The sequence below is a fragment of the Sus scrofa genome, chromosome 4 (genome assembly GCF_000003025.6).
Source record: "Sus scrofa isolate TJ Tabasco breed Duroc chromosome 4, Sscrofa11.1, whole genome shotgun sequence".
Taxonomy (NCBI): Eukaryota; Metazoa; Chordata; class Mammalia; order Artiodactyla; family Suidae; genus Sus; species Sus scrofa.
The window spans coordinates 25,997,886-26,014,995 of NC_010446.5; positions in this window are offsets into that span (position 1 = coordinate 25,997,886).

Consider the following 17,110-nt stretch of genomic DNA (forward strand, 5'->3'; position numbering starts at 1 on the left):
TCTTGGCTATTGTGAATAGTACTGCAGTGAACATATGGGTGCATGTATCTTTTTCAATAAAATGCCCATAGTTTTAGACTCCATAGATTTGGAGGCCCCAGTGCCCAAAACAATATTAGGCTAAGACTTTTGACCAACAGACCAACAGTTTTTCACTCTTCACACTAACATGCCATCAGGCAGAAAAGAGGTTTACTCTGCTCTCTTGGGTATTTGATTTAAGTTACCAAGCAAAAATTGAATGGCTGGTATATAGTGAAAACAAGGAGGATTGTGGTAGGTTGAAAAACAGCCCCCCAAAGATTTTCCTTATCTCTGGAATATGTGCACTATTTTACCTTTTATGGCAAAAAGAACTTTTCAGGTGTGAATAAAGTAAGGGTATTGAGATGGAGAGATTATGTTGAATTATTTAGTTGGGCCCAATGAGGTAATCACAAGGATCTGTACAAAGACCACAGGTGGAACCAGAGGGACAGAGTGAGAGATTTGAGGGGAGTATACTGCTAGCTTTGAAGAGGAGGAAAGGAGTGGTAAGCCAAAGATTTAGGTAGCTTCTAGAAGCTGGAAAGGACAAGAATACAGAATCTCCCCTGGAGCTTACAGAAGGAATGCCATCCTGTGAACCTCTAACCTCTGACCTCTAGAACTATAATATAAGAAAGGTGTGTTGTTTTAGGCCACTAATATTGTGCTAATAGATTAAAATAGCAATAGGAAATTCATAAAAAGCCTCTGTCTAGAAATCTGATGATTCATTGGGGCAGCTCTTAGTATACTGTGACCAATACCAGCCGTCAGTGGGAAACCCAACAAATACAAGATAACTTGGCACCAGTGAGTATAGAATTGGGGTTACCCACCAGTTAAAATGCTCAAGAAGGTGTTCGCTTGTGGTGCAGTGGGTTAAGGATCTGGCATTGCCATTGCAGAGGCTTGGGTCACTGCTCTGGGGAAGGTTTGATCCATGGCCTGGGAACTTTCACATGCCGTGGGTGGGGCAAACAATAAATGCTCGACAGGTTGAGTTTAGCAGTGTACAATGGGAAGGGAATATGAAATAAAGGATGGAAGCAAGAAACTATGATTTTCAACTTAGGCCTTATGGTCAGCAATAAAAATGAAGATTAGAGAAGACCTGTCATACAGAATATATGAACCCAACTAGTCATGACTCTGGCCTGTTCTCAATTTTTGAACGAGGAATAACATCCAGGGGGAAAATATATAAAATGAAGGTAAATTTCCTGGTGCATAGGATAAAGAGAAGCTGATTGATTCACTCATTTCTATGTAAATCAGAGAAATATTTGTTTATTATATCAGAAGACATCCATTCTCATTTCTTAGTTATGAAATTCATTTTGGGTTCCAAACCTTTTAGATACTAGGAAAGAAACATATTCATTTCCTCTGCCAAACTATGGCCTTGTAAAGCAGAATATCCCATGAGGATGCCTATTTTCATAATGTTCACATTGGCTTCTTTACAATGGAGCTATAAAATAGAAATGCTGAAATCTGTCCCTGAATCTGTGCATACACACACAAGCTGAGTTAGCAGCTTGGATATTTAAAGTTCCCTCTGGTAGGACAAGTAAATAGACTTCTCTCACTTATCAAGTATGACACATTTTATTAGTACCAAAAAGGAGTTTGAGGAATAGACAGAATTTTCACCTTAGAGGAAATAAGATGTAATTAAGGATTATTGTGGAGTAAGTCATCTCCCGAGCGTCTGTAATCAAGCCAGTAATACACTCAGTTAGATTTTCTTGGGGCTATTCAGCCAAGAAACAGTCCTTGTGAAGCCCTTACACTTGTTATAAAGCACTGGGTCTACCACTTCACTAAACTACTCCAGGACACATCATCACAGTTTAATTCATACACATGGTATCTCTGGAGAGGTGTGCTGCATCTCTGACCCAGGCCTCTGACTTTCTTTCAGTTGGACTTAAATTCCCACCTCTAGCCTCTTAATAACATTAATCAAGTCCTTAATTCTTTATAAATTGAAAAATAGTATTTTAATTCATCCTAAAAATGCACAAAATTAAATATTAAAACTATCTAGGCTTTTAAAAAACAAGTATATTTAGTAGAAGGTGATTGTTTATAGTTAATACATGATATAAATTCCCATTATCTTTCTTACCATTCACTTCAAGAGTAGAATATATCTTCTATAAAAATCTGTTGTTCTGTGTCCAGAAAACAGAAATAGCAAATGTAAGTATGGTTTTCCAAATTAGTCTTGTGTAGGTTATTATCAGTTTCTCAGTCACTCAAGAAAAGTGAAAAGAACAGTGTGAGATTGGATCTACTATTTTTGCTCAGAAAGAGGAGGAATTCCCAGCACAATGACTTTTCTGGATGAATTGGCAAAGAAAATTGATACCTTTGAGAATCAGTTTCTCAAACCCAGTGGCAAAAGAAATTTCTTGTCTGCAGGAATTCATGGAGAAGATAAACAAAAGCCATCATATAGGCATGTGCTTATCTTACCATCATAAAACAATCTACTTTCCTGTGTCTCTGACCTCTCCGTCTGTTCCTCTAGGAATGGAAGCATCTTTGCTTCTACCAAGCCCACTCCCTCAAATTTTGTGCTGTATCTCATTACCTGTCAATTCTCAGGAATTCTGCTCTTTTAATCCTACCCTCACCCCATGTTGTTGAATCATCCATCTCCATTGAGTCATTCTAATCATTGGTGCTCAAACATGTTTTTGACATTCAATTTTTTTTTAATGGCTCTAACCATAGATCCTCTTCTGCTTCTGAGCTTCTTGTCTTCCATTCATTTCTTGATAGAATGTTTTCTCTATAGCTGGTGTGTGGATCTGCTCACCTCCCATTTTCTCCTCAACTCTCCTAACTCTGGATATCTTATCACTCAATTTGCTGAGAATAATTGCCAAGGTCATCAAGGGCTTACTTTTTACCAAATGAAAAGGTGATTGCTCTTTTGCTTTTCTAATTAAGCTCTCAGCAGCATCTGATACTGCTGTACACTTGAAACTTTTTCTTCTCATAGCTTTGAGATGCCACACTCCCTTGTTTTTCTTTCTCCCTCCTTGGCCATCATGCCTCCTCAATTTCTGTTTTGTTCCTTTCCTCTATTAAAACTCCAAATATAATACTGTCACATGTTTCTAAGTTAGAACCACTTCTCTTTTATTTATATTCATTCTTCCTACATGATTTATTTTAAACTCAGGTTTTTAAACACTGTGTACTGAAGGCTCCAAATTCTGCATATCCCTTATTGCCTTCCTTCCACAACTCCAGACTCCTACTACCAATTCCAAATATTATGTCTCTGAATGGTTGACTACTTGGTACCTGAGATTCAATATGGTCAATAAAAAATTATGAATTGCTCTCCTTAACTGCACCCTACTGCTATCCAGTCTTTTGCATTTCCATAAATGTTAGTGCTCTGTTGTTAGAGCCGAAAATCCAGCATTTGCTCTTCATTTCTTTTTACTCCTTACTCCCATATCATTCAGTTCTATTGAATCTACCTTTATAATTTATCTCAGAATTATTCCCTTCTCTCCATCTCCACTAATAACCACTTTAGCCCAAGCCATCATCATTTTTCGTCTGGACTATTCTCATGTATTCATAATTTGTCCCCTTGCTTTCTCGAGTCCTCTCAAGTTTTCCCACTCAGCTAGTAAAATGATCTGTCCAATCTGTTAATTAAAAAATGTTATTTTCTGACAAAAACACTTCAAAAGCCTTCTTTCATCACACACATATGACTTAGTACTTATTAACAGAGCTAGATTCAGAATGAATAAGAAAGAAATAACTCTGTACTGTTTACCACGTTATTCAAAATTATTCTTTTGTAATTTTCCTCTCCATTTCTAGCTGTTACCATGAGTTAATTCCAAAGTTTTTATCATCACATTCATATATTGATTAGCAGCGTTACTTTCTTATATTAGAAATACCATGCCAGTGAAATATCAGAATTATTCAATCTGTCATACAATTTAAAATAACTCCCCCTACAGCTTAGGGATGATCCATATTTTTAAGACTATAGCAGGAAAGAGAAACATGTTTTGTATCTTCTCTCTTCCTTTCCCTGTCAACTCCCTGACTCAACAGTTTCTATTTCTGGATCCTTCATAATCTGGTAGAGAAGAAAGGTGTAGAAGAAATGTCAAAGTCTTACCTGAATCATGCTGTTATATCTGCTTTGTATCCTTTTACAAAATAGAAGCCAAAAAGCATGTTTGCATGATTGGGTTTTTGCTTGTTTGCTTTGTTTAGTTTTGAGATTCATCATTCTATGGAGACTTCCACCTATGTCTTTTCATTGTATGGATCATATTCTCAGTGCTTCTCTCTGATGCTATTTCCCACATGAATTATTTCTGATAGCATTCCACATCACCCTGTCTACAAACCATGTCTAGACTTCTTTGGTGAGGTACTATCACCTATCTGCTGAACAATGTGGAAGCCTAAAGACATGGTAGGGGAGATGGGCGAATGGTTGAAGGGAAGCAGAGATGCTGATAAGCAAGTAGTGTCTGATTGACCTCTCAATGCATTCTTCGACTTATTTGATATCATTTAGATGTTGGTGATGAGATAAGAGTTAAAAAAAATGGGTCTGTTTGGTTTTTTTGTTAGTTTTTTGGTTTTTTTAGGGTGTATTTATTTATTTATTTATTTTTAATTTATTTTTTTATTGTTATTTCCCCAACACACCAAAAATAAACCCTGACATATATGGCCAATTAATCTTTGACAAAGGAGGCAAGAACATAAAATGGGAAAAAGAAAGTATTCAGCAGGAATTTCTGGAAAACCTGGACAGCTGCATGCAATTCAATGAAACTAGAACACACCCTCATGCCATGCACGGAAATGAACTCAAAATGGCTTAAAGAGTTAAATATAAAACAAAACACCATCAAACTCCTGGAAGAGAACATAGGCAAAACATTCTCTGATATCAAACTTATGAATGTTTTCTCAGGTCAGTCTACAAAAGCAACAGAAATAAGAGCAAAAATAAACCAATGTCAGCTAATCAAACTGACAAGCTTTTGCACAGCAAGGAAACCAAAAAGAAACCAAAAAGACAATTTACAGAATGGGAGAAAATAGTTTGAAATGATGCAACTGACAAGAGCTTAATCTCAAAAATATACAAACAACTTCTACAACTCAACAGCAAAAAAGCCAACAACCCAATGGAAAAACGGGCAAAAGACGAATAGACACTTTTCCAGGGAAGATGTATAGATGGCCAACAAGCACATAAAAAAATGCTCACTTCCCTGATTATTAGAGAAATCAAATCAAAACTACCATGAGATACCACCTCACACCAGTCAGAATGGCCTTCATTAATAAGTCCACAAAGAACAGTCGCTGGAGGGGTTGTGGAGAAAAGGGAACCCTCCTGCACTGTTGGTGGGAATGTAAGCTGGTACAATCGTTGTGGAGGACAGTATGGAGGTTCCTTAGAAAACTATACATAGAACTACCCTAGGACCCAGCAATCCCATTCGTGGGCATCTATCCAGACAAAACTTTCTTTGAAAAAGACGCATGCCCCCACATGTTCATTGCAGGTCTACTCACAATAGCGAAGACATGGATACAACCCAATGTCCATCAACAGACGATTAGATCAGGAAGATGTTGTGTATATATACACAATGGAATACTACTCAGCCATAAAAAAGAACAAAATAATGCCATTTGCAGCAACATGGATGAAACTAGAGACTCTCATCCTGAGTGAAGTAAGTCAGAAAGAGAAAGACAAATACCATATGATATCACTTATATCTGAAATCTAATATATGGCACAAATGAACCTTTCCACAGAAAATAAACTCATGGACTTGGAGAATAGACTTGTGGTTGCCCAGGGGGACGGGGGAGTGGGAGGGATTTGGAGCTTGGGGTTAATGGATGCAAACTATTGTTTTGGAATGGATTAACAATGAGATCCTGCTGTGTAGCACTGAGAACTATGTCTAGATACTTACAACAAGCATGACAATGGGAGAAAAAATTACGTATACATGTATGTGTAACTGGGTCCCCATGCTGTACAGTGGAAAAAAAAAATGGATTTTGATCTACCCCTCTGACAACTTTATTCTTGGTCAACCAAATCATTTGGGAACTCAGCGTACTTGCCCCCTATTTTTCAAAGTTTTTAACAGATAAAATCCACCCTCCCACATACACAGACACACAGAAACCAGAAATCATCCTGATGGGTGACTACATGTATGATAAATCTAGTCTTTTTACCTTGTTTACATAACTTGACAGAATTTGGGTCTTTCCTAACTCTCCTACCCCATCTTATAGCATCCTCTTCCTCCCTCACACCTATGCTCAAACAGCACTGGCTTTATTTCAGAGCCTTAAACAGAAACCTGTTATTACCTTAAGGTGTTTTGTTCACTATTCCTTCTTCCTGGAATAATCTTTCTCCTGATATTTTCATGGATTACTCCTTTGTGTTTAGTGCTGTGGTTTATGCCATATTCTCAGAGGAGCATATCTTGACCTTCCTCTCTATAATAGCAATGAAGCCACTGTTAACAACAAACTACCACATTCTGTAGAAAATTTCCTCCCCACTCTTTCAGACAGCTATTCCCTCCTTATCATCTATCCACCAACATCTAACACTTCTCTCCTTTTATTTTATGACCTTGTTCCTTATTTATCTGAGAAAACAGAAGCAATGGTAAAGAAACTACGGTATCTTCCAACCACAAATCTTTCTTATCTATTTATTTTTGCACTCAGACTCTGCCTTCTTCTTACTATGGATGGACTCTCCCTAATATCCAAGTACAACCTTGTCATTGTGAGATGGATGTGTTCTTAGCCTTTAAGAACACTGTTTAATTGCCCCTCACACACCCCCCTCCCTCCCTCACTCACACCATCCCACTCAGCAGCCAAACATGCTGTGACATCCCCTACCATAAATAAAACCCTCTTATAGTCCCCTATGCCCCCTGGATACCATCCCATTCCTCTCTCATTTATAGCAAGAAGTCTTGAGAAAATACAATTATATGGCTGTCTTCACTTTTTTTTTTTTTTTTTTTTTTTTTTTTACTATGTAGGGTTTTTTTCCTAGTTCCATCAAGTTTCAGCCCTCTCAGTTACAAGCTTAACATAGCAGAATCTAGATATCAATCCATGACTTTATCCTAGAACTCCAGAACTATTATCATTTCCCAAGGTGATATTTCTGAATCAAATTCTAATCAACTTTCAAACTGTTTTATGGACTACCGCAGCGGGTCTCAGATTTGGAAATGACAAAAAGGTCCACAGGTACAATATATTCACACCACTGGTTTATTTAGCTCTCAAGGATACAAAGCATAAAATATATCAACAGAGTCAATAGCAGTCTTATGATCAGGAATAGCTTCTGGTACTCTCCATCCTTTGGTGTCTGGTAGCAAAGGATGAGGAGTGAGAAAAGCTACTTAATCTGTAATTTACCTGCATTTTATATTGTGTCTTTTGCCTATGAGACAAACCAATTTTCATCTCTCCCAGGACTGCTTCAACTCATCAATCAGGACTTTAATAAGACTACTGCAGGTATACATATACACCCACCCATAATTAATAGCCAAAACAATGTTAATGTACCCATCTATTTTTCTTCATACCTTAATTAATGTTAGTAGTCTTATTGGCTCTTATCTGAAATATATCTTAAATCTGTAAGTCAACCTTTTTTTTATCACTTTCAATGCCACCACTAAAGTCTGTACCACTTGTCACGTATCATTACTTGATATGTCATTACCATCATTATATTTCTTACATTCCTTCTTTCTCTTTCTCCTTCTTCCTTACCTACCTACCTCTCATCACTAAAGGATAAGCCCCATGGGAGTATGCACCTAGCATGACTTATTCACTGCTAAATCCTCAATTCCTATAACATTGCCTCTCATGCAATAGGTACGTAATAACTATATATTGAATAGATAATTGATCATCCATTTGCTCAGAATGTTGCAGGAAACACAGTGGTTTTTTGCCATTGACAGTCCCATCAGCAAATCTCATTAAAACTCATTGAAATTTTGAGAAATATTTGGATCTTCATGTGGGTTTAGTGGATCCTCTTATTCGTTACACTTGTTCTAAAGATAGGTGGTTTTTTTTTTGGGCAAGAACTTGTCAACCTACATTTTTTTGAGCATACAGTTTTTATAATGTCTTTGTTATTCTTATACTACTCACCTGATAAAGATCCCTTGGCTTTTATTATATTTGTTGAGCACAAGACCTTTAAAGAAATTACACGAAAGTCATTTCATGTAGTAAAAGTACATTGAATAATGTTTTATTAATACTATTCCATTCAATCTTATTTTTGACACAAAAAAATAATCATGGTTAAAAAAAGACATCAAGAAAGAAGAAAAATTATATATATCTGAAAAGTATTTTATGACTAATTGATACTATGAATCATATTGTTCTTTTAAATTAATGATTTATATTTTATATGCTCCCATCCAGTTAAATTCCATATCCAGGCTTCATGATTTACCTTGGTTCTCCTAAAAACAATTATAAAAACAAGTGTGTATATTAAGTTTAGTTATCCATTAAGAATCTGAATTATTTTGCAAGAAATTTTGATTATGCCTACTCATTTTAAAATCCCCGTTTAGGGAAGACAATTGTTCCATAAACACTCCTTATGAGATGGGCATCTACCCACATGACCCAGGAATAGGAACACAAAAACTTCTAAGGGCCACAGTAAGGAAAGGGAATGGCAGCAATATACCATTGAGATTGAGTTAGGCTTAAAGAGTCTTAATAAGGCTATTGCCGTCTGCAAATATGAAAGGATATGGTCAATAGATAAATTATTCTTTTATATCAGCTCCATAACTGGAGTGTGCCATCTAAAGATATGTTCCTTTTATTAACTCTATTGTTGTAGTCAAATGTAAAATTGGATCTGTATTTCTCACTGTTTTGTTCTGTCCATCTTACAGGAACATGTTCCCTTGATGTTCCTCTGTAATGCTGATTTTTATTTAATCTGATCACAAATTTTACATATTTCAAATTATTCTTTCTCAAGTCAAAAGCTATGTGCTATTGTGTCAATTACCGACTTCCTTCTTCTTAGCTCTAAATTAACCCTTCAAAACATACTCTCTGATAATAAATGGAATCCCTTTGTGTATTTCTGCTTTAACATGAGCATGATGTTATATTTTCTCACAACAGAGCACTGGAGGTATGTCACAGGAGGAAGGGCTTTTTGTGCCATTTCTGGCTGCTGTGCTTGGCTTGGGGCAATAGGTATGAGAACATCTTATGAGCTCTGGCCCAGTCATTTTCATGGCCCCTCAGTGACATTATAGCCTCAGTCCAAGCACCACTCAGCCTGCAGGAGAGTTCTCATCTGCTTTATATGCTACCTTCTGTTACTGATCTCTTGTTTCCCAAATGCACTCTAGAGAGTTCCTGCCTGCTGGCCCAGTGCTGGCCTGGGCAGAAAAGAAAATTTTTCTGCTATCTGGTGGGCTGAACTACATTTTCTTCAAGGAGATCTGAACTCCAGTCTTGGAGAGGGACCATGCTTAACAACCTGTCATTCCTTAGATACTCTCCTTCATATCTAGGATACCATATAGGGTTTCCTTATGTCTTATAGTTACTCTCTTATCACAATGGAATAATTCTTTACATTAAACTCTGTGGTTACAATCTCCTGATTAGACCCTAGCACCTAGCACACTTTATGGAACTTAATGTGTCAAATTTAATTCATCAAATCAATAATCAACTTCGACAATGTTCCAGCTTAGTTTTCTTCTCAACATCCACTATTGGGTTACTCTTAAGAATTCATTTTAACTGTTTCCCAATTAATTAAATTTATGTTTTTACTAAGCTTACTTAAAAACCCATTTCTCTTTCATATTTAAATTAATGAAATTTAGGTAAATTCTACCTTTTATTTGATTTTTAAATACTTAATAGCTATTTGATCCTAGTATTTCTTGGCTAAGTATAAATATTAAGACATAAATTCCTTTTCTGATACCTACTAAACCTAACAGACCTTCAGATTATGAAGTAAGTGGATTTTACCCTTTGGCATTAAATTTATTTGATAAAGAACTTTAAAGGTCATTAAGCAGAATTCAGTTCTGCTGATACCCAAATGATTTTATACATATGGCCAGATTTGTGAAATTACTTGGCAAATAATGATACTTAACATCTGCCATTTTTTAATCAAACAAATGACCCAGTTTTATATGTTGAGTGAGTTTGTAGAATATAGGTATTTTGAGAATTATTCTGTGGGGGGTGGAGTTTTACTGGAAACTAGAAATGGCTTTTATCTTTCATGTTTAAATAAGTACCATTAACAATACTTTAAAGGCACTATGAGTAAAAGGGAATAATAAAAGTATGCTACTTTACAGCTATTTTAAAAATAAAACTAAAAAATTACATATATATAATCTGAAATAGGTAAAATTGTTAGAATGAAGTCATGATTTCTAATGCCTTCAACACATTTATTTTCAAACTTTTTAGAAAGCAGCTACCTAAAGCACCATCCTTGATGTTCAAAACATAAATGATAAATAAGATACTGCCTTCAACAAAAGTTACACTCTAGTGGTCAAGAATAAAGTAATAGAAAACATATTACAAATTAGTAGATCATAAGGTTATGTGAAATGTTGGGTATGAGTTAAGTATAATATTTAGCAAACAATAAGTCCTGGAACTGATGAATGATTACAACAAGGTTGCAAGATGTAATGTTAATATACAAAAGATAATTGTTTTTATATATCCCAGTAATAAATAAGTGGATTATTTTAACAGATCTTATTGGCTTTATTCAGTGATTCATGAAGGAAGCAAAACACTATCTAGCAAATAGAAAGGAGTGCTGAAGAGCTATACAAAATAAAGACTTTTAAAAGTAGAAGGAGTGGATCAAAGCAGTTAATAGCAGAGTGGATTGTTTGTGGCAAGGTCACCTTCCTTTAGGATGAAAGGAAGGCACCTGTCTCTCAGGCAGCTGTCTCTCAGGCAGATCACCTCTCTAATTTTGACCAGGTAAATTCCAGGTTGACTGACTTAGATTCCACTTCTGGAAGAGGTTAAAACTATAATTAAGTTAGATGTTAAATCTAGATTTTGTGACATAGGGTTAGCACAAATGACTCAATTATGTGACTTTTCATAACATTTCTCCCCTTTAATCAGACTCTCAGCCTAACTGAGAGATAGGTTCAACATTTAAGACATTAGCACTACTCCTCACTACAGCTCTAAAGTTCTTGCAGTTTTTGCTGATCCTTTGCGTAGTTGTCACAGTTCATGACATTCTTAGCTAAATCTCTGAGGTATTCTTTAGGTCAGCCACTGTCTTTGTTCCTTTTCCGACATTCTAGTCTTAGGGAGATCATTTGCCTGGTAGTTAGTGGCTACGAACTTGCATTTAAATCATTTGAGATAATACAGTGCACCCAGGAGACTACTAGAATTATTGCAAGAAGGATAATTTCCAATATCTGGAGTGCACTTCAGAACCATTGTCCTCAAGATCCAGACCCATCAAAATCAAGTAAGTCAAATAAAGACCCTGTTGAAGAAGTAATTTCCTTAAGCCAAGTGACTTGTTCAGTTATTTTACATAGCTATTTCACTTTCACCAGAAATGTTAATCCAGGTGAAGTAAGCAGTATTGGCCATAGCACTGATACCTCTTTGTTCAGCTAAAGGATAGTCAAGGGCTATCCCAATATCAAGAACATTTTTGGCCAGAGTCTTGGGAATTTTGTTGCATTAGAAGCAGATTCTGCAATATCTTCAAGAGTTAAGCAGAAGTTCTGATCATAACTTCATTCGCACTTAATCCTAGCTAGAGAAGCAGTACTCTATCAAAGAAAGCCAATTTTTGAAGTATAGTTGACACATAAATATGATATTAGTTATAGGCATATAATACAGTGATTCAACATTTTATTATCTTGCAAATTGATCAGCAAGATAAGTCTAGTAACTGTCACCATTCAATATTACTGATTATATTCCATATTTTGTATATTATATCCTCATGATTTCTTTATTTCATAACTGTAATTTTATACCTCTTAATCCTCTTCACCTGTTTTGCCACCACCATCTTCCTATTTGATAACTAACTACAAGTTTGTTCTCTGCATCTGAGAGTGTGTTTCTATTTTATTTGTTTTGTTGTTTAGATTCCACACATACATAGAATAATCTGAAATTTGCCTTTCTCTATCTGACTTATTTTACTTAACATAATAACTTTTAGGTCTATTCATTTTGTCACAAATGGTAAGATTTCATTTTTTATGGTTGAGTAGTGTTCCGCTTTACACACACATACACACACACACAGACACACACACACACACCTATATGCCATTTCTTCTTTATCCATTCATCTATCAATGGACATTTTAGTTTTTTCCACATCTTGGCTGTTGTAAATAATACTGCAATGAACATAGAGATGCATCTTAACAAATGAGTATGTTGGTTTTCTTCAGATAAATACCTTAAAGTAAAATTGCTGGATTATCATTCTACTTTTAATTTTAAATTAATACTGTTTTTCACCATGGCTCCACTTATTAACATAGTCAGTACAAGGACTCTCTTTTCTCCATCTCCTTGGCATCATTTTTCTTTTGTCTTCCTTTTGATAATATCCACTCTGACAGGCATGTGGTAATATCTCATTTTGGTTTTGATATTTATTTTTCTGATGATTAATAATGTTGAGTGCCTTTTCATGTCTCTGTTGGCCATCTATATGTCTTACTTGAAAAAATGTCTATCCAGGGCTTCTAACATTTTTTTAGATGGTTTATTTTTTAAATATAAAATAGTGTCAGTTCTATATATATTTTGAATATTTTTTGACTACACCTGTGGTATGTGGAAGTTCCTGAGCCAGGGGTCAAACCCAAGCCATAGCAGGAACCTGGACCCCAGCAGTGACAAAGCTGAATCCTTAGCCACTGGGCCACCAAGGAACTCCCTGTTTTGAATACTAACCCCTCATCAGATAGATGATTTGCAAATATCTTCTCCCATTCAGTAGAATGTCTTTTCATTTTGTTGATGTTTTCCTTCACTATACAAAAGCTATTTAGCTGGGTATAATATAGTCCCATTTGTTTGTTTTTGCTTGTGTTTCCCTTGCCCAAGGACAAATGTCCAAAAAACAAAAATACAATGTGGTATATGGATTGACTGTCCAACCAGGACCTGCTTCATTGTACAGAAAACTCTACCCAGTATTCTGTGATAATCTATATGGGGAAAGAATCTGAAAAAATAGATATGTATATGTATAACTGAATCACTTTGTTGTACATCAAAAATTATCACAACACTGTAAATCAACTACACTTCAATAAAACTTAAAAAAATAAAAAAACACACAAAACCCCTCAAAATATTGCTATGATTGATGTCAAAAAGCATACTGCCTAGGAGTTTTACGGCTTAGGTCTTATATTTAAGTCTTTAATCCATTTTGCATTTATTTATGTATATGGTGTAAGAAAATGGTTCATTTTCATTCTTTTGCATGTAGCTGTTCAGTTCTGCCAACACCATTTATTGAGAAAGCTGTCTTTCCCTCATTGTATAATCTTGCCTATTTTGTTGTAGCTTAATTGGCCATAAAAGCATGGGTTTATTTATGGGCTTTCTATTCTGTTCTATTGATCTTTGTATCTATTTTGTGCCAGTACCATACTGAGTTGATTACTATAGCTTTTTATTATAGTTCTAAATCAAGAAGCATCATACCTCCAGCTCGCTTCCTCTTTATTAAGATTTTTTGGCTATTCAGGGTCTTTGGTATTTCTATACAAATTTAGGATTGTTTGAGTAAGTGCTGTGAAAGAAGCCACTGTTATTTTAATAGGAATTGTACTGACTATATAGATTGGGTAGCATGGACATTTTAACAATGTTAATTCTTCTGATCCATGTGCACAATGTATCTTTTCATTTACTTGTGTTCTATTTTTTTAATTAATGTTTTATAGTTTTCAGAATACAGGTCTTTCACCTCCTTGGTTAAAATGAATCATGATCGCCTCCTGGTAATTCCTGTACGCATTTTTGGCCCAGAATTAGAAAGTGATAATGATGGAGGCCAGTAAAATTTAAGTGTCTATAGAGTGCAGAGGTGGTTTTTATTCTGGTTACTATTGAATTGCGTCTTCTTCTTTGTGAAGAATTTAAACACAATGTTGACTAGGTTTGGGGTTGCTAACTAGAGACAGGGAAATGGACCCCCAGGGTTATGGAGTCTGACAGAATAGAAAGGGGACTGAGTTTTTTCCAGAGAAACTGAGGCATTATAAATCAGGGAGAAGTTTGTGATGGGCAAAACTATAGCACTACCAGCACTGTGGCAAGCCTAACAGTTGTTTGGAGGTTGGATCATTCCCCTTTGCAATAACCTGAAATACCATTATCTTTCCAGGGCAGATCAAAATAAATGGTGGACAAAAGAATTATAAAGATCTTTGTGACATAAGAATTAAGAAAAGAATTGTCAGAGAGGGAAGGAGGAATGGAAAGAAACATTTGTGATCTGACATCTTGAAAGGAAGCTGTCTACCTTAATGTCAGCTACTTATCATCAAGTCAGTTTAATTTTGAGTTTTTCAGCTGGTATTCAGTTGCTAGATCTTTTTTTTTTTTTTTTTTTTTGCCTTCTTGCCTTTTTGCCCTTTCTAGGGCCACTCCCACAGCATATGGAGATTCCCAGGCTAGGGGTCTAATCGGAGTCATAGCCACCGGCCTTCACCAGAGCCACAGCAATGTAGGATCCAAGCCATGTCTGCAACCTACACTACAGCTCATGGCAATGCCAGATCCTTAACCCACTGAGCAAGGCCAGGGATCAAACCTGCAACCTCATGGTTCCTAGTCGGATTCGTTAACCACTGCGCCACAACAGGAATTCCTCAGTTTCTAGATCTTAAAGAAGCCTTTTTTTTTTTAAGTGGTAAATGTGAAACCAAAACTAAAGTCTCTAAAGTTTGGCTACCATCTGCATAATGAGGGGGACTTGGTATGGTTTCTTCTAAGAAAATCCAAGCGAGGTCTTAGTTCTTAGTGATTTCAAATCAGAAAGTGAGAGAAAATTAGAAACATCAATTTGAAGAGTTGTAGCCAGGTATTCGAGGAAACTAGAAGAATACAGGATCCAGCCAAGGTTACAGGTGTATTAAAAAAAAGAAAAAAAGAAAGCCTCAAAGACAATTAAAAGAACTAGAATCTAATATATACAAAGGTGCAAACATCATTTTTTCTCTCCAGAGTTACCTTCATTTTTTTAACCAAAAATAATCACAGTAAAATTAATTTGTTTTCATTCATCTTGGCCTAATTATTTGCAGTAAGAATAGTAATTGACTATATAATCACTTTTTAAGGCTGCTTTGCAGGAATTTGTAATAAAGATTCTCAAATTGAGCTCTTAAAAGCCTCTGAGGCCAGAAAACCAAGCCAAGGATTTACTGTCAAATTTTATCTACAATTCATATAGTTTGTGGAAATGCTTCTTTTCTGAAGTTCTCCAAAACCTACCCTGATGGTTTGCTGGGCTTTCCAGAAAGTGACCTTCCTTATTCACCTGGTAATGCTGCCAAGAACCATGGAAGCAAGACACCAGGCCAGTTTCTCCAAGTGTTTTCTTAAAGCTGTCTGGTATCTGAGTCTATGTACCTATCTCTTAAATATGACATTTCAGCCAAAGCCTTGGTTATCTAGCTAATGTTTCCAATTTTGTCTTGTTATAAGGAGAAGAGATTCTTACTGAATTTATGCAAATAACTAATTTGATTTCTACAAAAAAAAAATTCAAGACTTTCTAAATTCTAGAGAAATAAGGGAGAAAAGGTGAATGTTTCATCTTTGTATACAAAGGCATACTTTACCAAATTGCTGTAAGTCATAGATAACTTAAGAGAAAACATTTACTTAAATCTGAAAAAGCAAAACAATAGGAACCAATAATGTTTCAAACAAAAAGTCCTAAAAGAATGAGTATTCAAATAAAGGAGGATAGAGGGCTGGGATAAGAGTTAAACCAGGCTTATAATCTTCTGTTTTAGTTATCTCTTATATATTTAATTTTTATTAGCTTTTTTACAATAAATCTTTCAGTGAAGCTATTTTGGAATTTTGAAGCCTTGTGTAGGTTTCTACATGCCAATTAAAATGTATATCCAGTATCCATTTATCCATTTGCTTTGATTTGGGAGCTTGGGAGCTGCTTTTTTTTGGGGGGGGGGCTATGCCATTGTGTGTGGAAGTTCCTATGCCAGGGATCCAACCCATGCCACAGCAATGACACAAACCACTGCATGGAAGCCTTTGCTCTAACTTTTTAAATGATCTTGTCTAACATTCCTCATAATGACCATTATAATTCTAGGTTGTAATTCCCCTGAGGGGTGGCAGCAGTTAGCCTCAAATGGAGATTAACTTACATTTCTGTCTACCCACTGAGCTGTAAATGGGGTGCAACCCACATTGCTGTCTGGCTATATTTTTGGAGCCTCCCACCTGAGTTTTGCATTCTGGTGAGTTTTGAACAAGTTCTACTCCAAAAGTTGAAACAAATGGTTTGGAAGAATTATGGACTATATTAAACTTAGATTTATAAATATGGGTCTTTGTCAAAAAGCTGAGACAACCTCTAAAATTGAGCATTTGAATTCTTTATTACTCAGTGTAAAGTTTATTTCCTTTAGTTGTGAGTAAATGGGAAAATTAATTCCAAATTTCTCTAATTAGGGCTATCACACCTCCTTGTGTTACTGAATCCAATCTCAACTGCTCACTACATGACAGGCAAATAAATCAGGAGAGGAGTTGTTGGGGCAAGAAATAATGATTTTATTCAGAAAGCCATCAAACCAAAAAAGTTGATGGGTTAGTGTCCCAAAGAACCATCTTACCTGAGTTAGAATTCAGTCTTCTACTATACTAAGAGGAGGAGGTGTGCCTG